At 35.5% G+C, this 7500-nt stretch overlaps 1 protein-coding gene across 2 annotated transcripts in view; it reads left to right on the top strand.

Annotated features, from left to right (window-relative positions):
- Positions 1 to 7500, top strand: part of LOC143026394 (polypeptide N-acetylgalactosaminyltransferase 14-like) — a 295274-nt gene that overhangs the window by 115069 nt on the left and 172705 nt on the right. The window lies entirely within an intron of this gene.

The following is a 7500-nucleotide window of genomic DNA, read 5'->3' as shown; positions in this document are numbered from 1 at the left end:
CCCTCGCTTTATAGGGAATTGTATTGATATTTCCTTATCTTGTTTGTACTGTTCCTTCGTTTTCTTTGTATTTTGTCCATTTTGCGGTCGCATTTGGGCAGTGAATGGGGTACTGGGATTCGATGTGGGGGTAAATTATTGGATGTAATAGGTGTTTAAATGTCTAGATGGAAAGAAAAAATATTGTAATAAGAGTATTTGGGGAGGAGCGCAAAGAAAAGGTTGCATAAAAAAGTGATTGTGCTTGTGGGACTGTGCAAAATAAGAGAGAGAGGAATTGAAAGGAGGCAGAATTTGAGACGAAGTGTATGAGAAATGCGGTAGGGGTTGTGAGAATGGATAGAGTGAGAAATGTGAAGGTGAGACTGAGAGCGGGGGCGTAAAGGGGTAGTCGGGTAAGGTAGATCAAAGAGTGCCGAGATGGTTTGGGCATATGGAAAGAATGAACGTGGAATGACTGGCAAAAAAGAGTGTGGGAAGCAGATGCTGGTGGAGAACTTGAGAGAAAGACCAAGGAGGAGGTGTATGGATGGATGGATGGATGGATGGAGTAAAGGTAGATGTAAATGCGCGAGGAATGTTTGTCGAGCAAGGAAGAGAGAGGCCATAGACAGAAAAGAATAGATGAAAGGATGTTTTTCGCATTCGCTTTGTAAATCTTTGAGTGGATGAGGAAATGGGGAGGGGGGGAGGGCGCCATATAATGAAATGGTGTGGCTAAACCAGGTATGGCTGTCGGTCCCTGCTGTGTCGCCTTCGACGCGGACTGTGTGTCGGGAGAGAGGGGCGACTCTTCATTCACGAGGGTCTGTGACGGGAGGAGCGTGAAATGGTGTTTTAATGAGTGTGTGGTTGGTGGGTGCGCTCTGACACGGCCACCCCCACCCCCGCTAATAAAGGGAAAAGGACATTGGTCATGTGTTTGAGTATGTATGTATTTATGTATTATTACTGTTATCATTGTTATTAATAATGATAATAATGATATTATCATTATCATTATTATATTATCTTAGTATTCTTATTACTTCTATTACTTTTTTATTATTTAATGATTTTTTTATTTACTTTGATCATTCTTTTTTATTAATCTTTTTACATATCTATTTGTTTATTCATTATTTATGCAAACATGTATTGATTTATATATCTATTTATTTTTCTATTCATTGGTAATGTGCCAGCTGGTCTTGTCCTCAGACGTGGGCGCGGCCATTTTAGCTCTTTTGTTTGTCTCTTCTTGATCGTGAAACTTCCTCTCTCAGATTAGTGTGTGTGTGTGTGTGTGTGTGTGTGTGTGCGCGCGTGTGTGTGTGTGCACGCACGTTAATGACAGGGCACACTCCCATCTCAGTATGGTCAGATGCACTTGATACTGCGGTTCTTTCGGCACGAGCCAACTGAAATACGAGTGATGACTCGCAAGTGTGTGTGTGTGTGCTGACAGACGCTCGTTCGTTCGCTCGTTCTTTTGCTCGCTCGCGCGCGCGCGCGCGTGTGTGTGTGTGTGAATTCTAGGATTCCGTGTGTGCGTCGGTATTGCCAAGCCTAAAAAAAATCCTTATTCCAAAGAAACAAATGACTGCAGTAAGGACCAACTTGGCGCACTTCAAGAATCTTAATCTGGCTAAGACCCATGAGGATTGAAATTCAGAGAGAGAGAGAGAGAGAGAGAGAGAGAGAGAGAGAGAGAGAGAGAGAGAGAGAGAGAGAGAGAGAGAGAGAGAGAGAGAGAGAGAGAGAGTGAGTGAGTGAGTGAGTGAGTGAGTGAGTGAGTGAGTGAGTGAGTGAGTGAGTGAGTGAGTGAGCGAGCGAGAAGACTGACACTGTGAAAGACTCAAAGCCCGGGAAAGGATCTTGCCATTATGCATAAACATGCGGTTGGCCCCATAACAAGGCTGCAGCAGCGGGCAACCGCGTGTGCGCCGAAGCATTGATGGCCTCCGCCAACAAAGAGGCTCGGAGGAAGTGCGGAGGTGGGGGAAATAAACTGTTAAATTGCCTTTGTGTCTCAAGGAGGTCCTGGAGGCATCTCGGAGTACACACATCAGTATTCGTATTTTTTTTCTGGACACTTGAGGTAAATGAAAAAATTGGCTTTTGTTCCGTGAGTATGTACGAGTATATGTATTTATATGAATGCGTGTGTGTATACTGTATATATGTATATATGAATATATATATGTATATATATGTATATGTATATATATATATGTATATGTATATAAGTATATATATGTATATATGTATATGTATATAAGTATATGTATATATATATATGTATATGTATATAAGTATATATATGTATATATGTATATGTATATAAGTATATATATCTATATATGTATATGTATATATATGTATATATATCTGTATATATATCTGTATATATATATATCTGTATATATATGTATATATATGTATAATGTGTATATATATGTATATATATGTATATATACACATACATATATATATATATGTAAATGTATATATATATGTATCTATATATATATGTATGTATATATGTATATATACATGTATATATGTATATATACATGTATATATCTATATATATATGTATATATATGCATATGTATATATATATGTATATGTATGTATATGTATATATATGTATATGTATATATATATGTATATATGTATATGTATATATGTATATATATGTATATGTATATATGTTTATCTATATATGTATGTATATGTATATATACATGAATATTTGTATATATATATACATATGTATATGTATATATATATATGTATTTGTATATATATGTATATGTATTATATATATACATGTATATATATATGTACATATGTATATGTATATATGTTTGTATATGTATATGTATATATGTTTGTATATATATGTATATGTATATATGTATGTATATATATGTATATATGTATGTATATATATGTGTATGTATATATATATGTATATATGTATATATATAGATATATGTATTTGTATATATATGTATATATATGTATTATACGTACATATATGTACATATATGTATATATATATATATATGTATATATATATGTATATATGTATACATATATATGTATATATATGTACATATATGTATATATATATGTATATATGTATACATGTATATGTATATATGTATACATATATATACATATATATATGTATATATATGTATATATGTATACATATATATACATATATATGTATGTATATATATATATATATTTATACATATATGTATGTATATATATATGTATATAAATGTATGTATGTATATATGTATGCATATATGTATGTATATATATGTATATATATATTCATATATATACATATATATATGTATATATATATATATATATAATATTATATATATATATGAAAAAGGTGGAAAAAGAGAGTCACGGGTCTCGTTCCGAGTTTATTCCTAACCGGTTTCGCTTGTAGCTTCTTCAGCAGAAATCATTCGAAAAGGACTGAGAAAAGGACAGAGGAAAGTTATCGAAGCCTTGGTACATAATCACCAACTCTAACATTAATCAGAAAGTGGGGAACATAAAATGGACAAAATATACATCTAAGTATGCAACAGTAAGAAATCGCCCCCAACACAGCGCCAACATAACATGAATGCTCATCCGAGTTTAATTTATTTAATTTATTTATTCCATTTTTCCCTCTTTTGATCACATAAAAAAATTATCACAATGTTTAATTTCTGTTCTGGTAATGTGAGTTTCTTTTCATGTCAAGGTCACACTAGACTCGTATTATCATAAAACATGACATTCCGCCACATTTTCATTTAATTCTTTCCATCCTTCCCCTCTTTTGTTCAAATTTAATTTGTATCACATATTTTGTATCACATATAAATGTTTAATATTTTCTGTTATGTTAATTTTGTTTCTTCTCACAACATGATCACATTATTCTCATATCATAAAATGTGACATCTCGCCACATTTAGGACACCTCAGCCACTCTATTCCCACACATATAACTTTAATTTATTCTATCCTTCCCCTCGTTTGTTTCACATATAAATGTTTATATTTTCTGTTCTGTTAATATGTTTCTTCTCACAACATGATCACACTCTTCTCATATCATAAAATGTGACATCTCGCCACATTTTAGGACACTTCAGCCACTCTATTCCCATACAACTTTTCGATTTCTGGTTTATTGGTTTAACACAAGTCATATTATAAATTGTAACATTACGACACATTATAGAACAACACCTCACTCAACAATTCATTTAAACTCCAACGGACCCCCACAAAGAGGGAACGCGGAGTCAATCCACTATGTATACTGCCAGCTTTATTCTCAGAGTAACATTCCTCTGAAGAAGCTACAAGCGAAACCGGTCAGGAATAAACTCGGAACGAGACCCGTGACTCTCTTTTTCCACCTTTTTCAACTTGTCACAATGTCTCAACATTATATATATATATATATATATACAGTATATATATATATATATATATATATATATGTGTGTGTGTGTGTGTGCGTGTGTGTGCGTGCCTGTGTGTGTGTATGCGCATGTATATATGCATGTGCAAATGCATACAATTCCCTCAACTGTTGACAAAGCTAATAAAGTGTCTCTCTGGTGTCATCAGGCCATCCAACTCTTGATACTAATGTTTGTATTATTAATGCGTCGGATCCTGGACTTTGATAGCGTGGTATTGGGGTGAGGGTGGGGAGAGGGGGTTTAAGGCTCTTCACATATGGCTAATTGGCACTCATCTATTCGGCACTTGAGAGTGCCATGATTGTTTTCAGTGGGCTTTTGGCTGTTTAGAGTTTGCTTGGATGATAGAATGTTGCAGAGTACAGTCCTCAAAGAACTGTTGCTCTAGAGTCTTCCGATATGACTCACCCACACTCAGAGGTACAGCCCCAAAGGGATGGCACTTACTCCCCGAACAAAGTCCTGATCTCTCTCTCTCTCTCCCCCCCTCTCTCTGTCTTCCCTATAACGTTATCAATAGATAAATGAACGAGTATATAAATAGGTAAAAGTTTTCGTGCAATGTAATTGTACTATATTCATATATATATATATATATATATATATAATATGTATATACATATATATGTATATATATATATATAAGGAAATGTATGTATATATATATTTATATATATATGTATATATTTATATATATATTTATATATGTATATATATATATATTTATATATATATATATGTATATATATATATGTATATATATATATGTATATGTATATATATATGTATATATATATATGTATGTATGTATATATATTTTCGAATAAATCACAAAAACAAATGATTCACAAAATGTGTAATAAAACCACTTGGAAAATAAAATGAAAGGTGACCGAACGTTTTCGACATATTTAAGACCTTTGAAATTGTCTAATAGACGAAAACGCTCGATCACCTTTCATTTTATTTTCTAAGAGGTTTTATTACACAAACACACACACACACACACAGTTGGTAGAGCGATGAACTACTAGCATGGTGGTGCTCGTAGTGCTTGGTTCGAATCCTACCCAGGGCCGAAATTATTTCGGTACAGCTGCGCTTCGGGTCGTTACTCTGACTCTCGTGGGCGGGGAGTTGGGTGTGTGTGTGTGTGGAAGGTCATAGCATTACCCATAGATCGGACCTACGAGCTCTGAGCTCTCTTCCAGGAGGGAAATAGCTGTCGATCACGAGTCCAACACGTGATCCAAAGACCAAAGACCAAGTGAATACACACACACATACACACACACACACACACACACACACACACACACACACACACACACACACACACATACACACACACACATACATATATATATGTATGTATATATATGTATATATATATATATATATATATATATGTATGTATATATATGTATATATGTATATATATATGTATATATATGTATGTATATATATATATGTATATATATATTTGTATATATATATTTGTGGTTGAAATCCACTGCACTAGTTGCTTTAACAATCTTCAAGACTGTATTCTTTATCTTGGAGAATACTTTCCTATTAGCAACTGAGAGGGACTGGAAGTAGTCATTCATGACTCTCAAAAGAATATACGCAGTGTATGCCAACTGGTATATTTTTGCATAGTAATAGTATTGAACAACTATTGACTCCACCGAAACTATAGTTTTTCGCCTCGTCGTGAGGCGTCTTCAGGGTGAGGACTGCTTTGTGGATGCTCTGTTGTGTTGAAAGGTCTTCAAACGAATACTGACCGCTGGTTGGATGGGCTGGCTTATAAGGCTCGACCTGCCTAGCTCAGACGGAATACTGGCCCCTCATTGGCCGAGAGGGGCAGCATGAGATTTTGTCCGGGAGGCAAGGGGGTGGGATTTTGTCTGGGAGCCAAGAGGGTGGGATTTTGTCTGGGAGCCAAGAGGGTGGGATTTTGTCTGGGAGCCAAGAGGGTGGGATTATGTCTGGTAACCAAGAGGGTGGGATTTTGTCTGGGAGCTAAGGGGGTGGGATTTTGTTCGGGAGCCAAGGTGGTGGGATTATGTCTGGAAGCTCTGGCCTGAGTTGCTGCTGCTCTGGTTATTGGTCCTAGGCGCTGATTAACTAGCTGGACATGTTTCACTTGTTCGTGGGGCTGCTGCTGTCTAAGGGCTTGTTGTTCCTGGAGGGGGTTATTCTTCAGAGGGCGCGCGGAAGGGAGAATAAAATCGGCAGCTTGCTGTATGTTGATGGTAGTGCGGTGGGCTTTTAGGTCGTTCTTGTGTTCGTATGTTCGCTTGGGTAGACCTCTCCCAGTTTCTCCAAAGTAGCTCAGTTCACAGCTGCTACATGGTATTTTGTATACCACGCTATTAGTGATGTTGTCCTTTCTCTCCTTAGCGAACATACGAACACAAGAACGACCTAAAAGCCCACCGCACCTCCAACGCATTGGTGGTTCATGTGGACCAACTGGAGCGGGGTAGAGATTTTACAACAGGGGTTAGAAAAGAAAAAGAGGAAACTAGTTGAGGCAGCATATATAGCATCTCAGCCTTGCCTTAATCACAGGGACGGATTCATCAAACTGTCTCAAATGTCCGGACGACTCATCCGCCGGGAGATGAGGAAACAAGCGGACTCGAGTGGCGTGGGTTAGCAGGAACGCGGACATGAACGCGTGTATATATATGTTGATTTTATGCTTATGTACTCATACTCTGAAGAAGTCCTGTTAAGGACGAAACGTCAGTAAATTTACACTCCAACATTACTCGGTGTTTATCTCACCACCCTTCCACTCATTCTGTCGTCCTTCTGTCCAGTATGTATATATATATAATATATATGTTTATATATGTATGTATGTATATATGTATATATATATATGTATGTATATATATATATGTATATATATATGTATATGTATGTATATATATATATGTATATATATATGTATATGTATATATATATACATATATATGTATAT

This window comes from Oratosquilla oratoria, chromosome 6 (assembly GCF_046742065.1).
Source record: "Oratosquilla oratoria isolate Oo_2021 chromosome 6, ASM4674206v1, whole genome shotgun sequence".
NCBI lineage: Eukaryota > Metazoa > Arthropoda > Malacostraca > Stomatopoda > Squillidae > Oratosquilla > Oratosquilla oratoria.
The sequence above is the reverse complement of the archived record's forward strand: the minus strand, read 5'-3'. Positions and strand labels throughout refer to the sequence as shown.